This window comes from Gavialis gangeticus, unplaced genomic scaffold (genome assembly GCF_001723915.1).
Source record: "Gavialis gangeticus isolate Ggan-Ray unplaced genomic scaffold, GavGan_comp1, whole genome shotgun sequence".
In the NCBI taxonomy this organism is placed as follows: domain Eukaryota; kingdom Metazoa; phylum Chordata; order Crocodylia; family Gavialidae; genus Gavialis; species Gavialis gangeticus.
In genome coordinates, this window is record NW_017729013.1 from 5450184 (window position 1) to 5452023 (window position 1840).

The 1840-nt window shown below is 46.7% G+C and overlaps 1 protein-coding gene across 4 annotated transcripts in view; it reads right to left on the minus strand.

Moving 5' to 3' along the window:
- Positions 1–663: 663 nt before the first annotated feature.
- The window catches only part of LAT2 (linker for activation of T-cells family member 2), a 65633-nt gene continuing 64456 nt past the window's right edge, over positions 664–1840 (minus strand). For all 4 annotated transcript variants that reach the window (XM_019511418.1, XM_019511417.1, XM_019511415.1 and 1 more), the window contains one exon: positions 664–1132. The gene's annotated coding sequence lies outside the window, so the exon portion shown is untranslated. The remainder of the gene's footprint in view (positions 1133–1840) is intronic.

Genomic DNA, 1840 nt, shown 5'->3' on the forward strand with positions numbered 1-1840 from the left:
ACCAGGAATAACGGTCACAAGCTGGCAGAGGGTAGATTTAGGCTAGATATCAGGAGGCGCTACTTCACGGTCAGGGCGGCTAGGATCTGGAGCCAACTTCCAAGCTAAGTGGTGCTGGCTCCTACCCTGGGGGTCTTTAAGACAAGGCTTGACAATCACCTTGCTGGGGTCGTTTGACCCCAGTACTCTTTCCTGCCATGGCAGGGGGTCGGACTTGATGTTCTACTCAGGTCCCTCCGACCCTACCAACTATGAAACTAAGTCTAACATTGTGTACTCTACTTGTCCTAAAACTTTAATGAATTTGCTTTTAAATGCCATCTACAGATTGTTTCTATCATACCTACAACCTAAATTATTATTAACGTTTAGAAGTGCGCAAGGACTTTATGAAGCCCCTGTACTAGAACAGCACTCCAAGTTGTCACCGTGCCATTGCGCTGCTGTAAGATGGGTAGTGAAGGCACAAAGAAAGTTACCAGAGATGAGCACTCTGAATTATGAACGGCAGAGAGTGGGTTTTTAATAGCCTTCCTCGGACCTTTGTCATTTGTAAATGTTTTGTATCACTGCAGGAAAGCTCTCCTTTTCTTAAAACTTGGCTTGTGACTGGAAGGTTACAGCCTGCTGTTGGCAACAAGGGCCTGGAAACTAGAGAAGAAATATAATCCATATGCTTTAATACGAGTCAGCTTGACAAATTAAATAGTTGATTGCATTACTGCTCAGCGACTTAAAGATTCATTTCACACTTGACAGCAGCAAACATTGAGCAGACAGGCCTCAGCTCCCTAGAGTGGGTGTGGGGGGAGGGAAACCAGGCAGGATTACAAACCTCTGGTTTGGCTCTGCAATGACCAGCTACAATCCCCTGGAGAAGCAGGACAGCTTTCTCCATATGGGCTGTTTTTCTGGTTTTTCAAATTTCATGTTTGTGGGCCTTTGAGCCAATAAGTTCCTTTCCAGGAGCATCTCGGTGGTACTCTTCACATGGTCTTTAGCATGGTTTGGAGAAAAGTCTATTCCATTATACTTGCAGATCAAAGGTCCTCTTTCTCTTCGTGTGCACATGTCACCACCTTCAACGTGGAATTACAGCTTTGCAAATAGCTTCTTCAGATTTCAAGGTATCCTGCCTAAAACAAGAGAATGACAGTGAGTTCCCCTCTTTCAATCCCCCTGCACGTCTACTGCATTTTATTTCTATTGTTGAGCTTTTCTCCCACAGTCACCATCACTGAGGGACCTTTTTGCACCGGTTTCGATAATAACAGCATTAGGTTTTAAAATATAGGCAGAAAACCCATAGCGTACTGCCCGATTGGTGTAACTGATGGACTGAACAAGTCTAAAGAAGAGCCCAGATCGTTTAAGAACCCATCACCTCTGGCAAAGATAGCATCCTAGTAGTGCAAGTCTACACTAGAAACTTCTACTGGCATTTGTTAGTGGGATCTTATGGAGCCACACTGGCAAAACGGGAGGGACTGGATGTATTTAAATCAGCTGGTCCGGACGATCTCCACCCCACAGTGCTGAGGGGATTAGCTGAGGTCATTGCAGGGACCCCTGGCACGGCTGTATGAGCACTCGTGGTGCTCTGGTGAGGTGCCAGAGGACTGGGAAGAGGGCCAATGTGCTTCCCATCTTCAAAAAAGGGAGGAAGGAGGACCTGGGGAACTATAGGCCAGTTAGTCTTACCTCAATCCAGGGCAAGTTTTTTGAGAGAATTATCCTGGCACATGTCCACGAGGGGCCAGCACGGGAGACTGTGCTTACGGGCAACCAACACGGGTTCATTAGAGGCAGGTCCTGTCAGACCAACCTGGTGGCCTTCTAC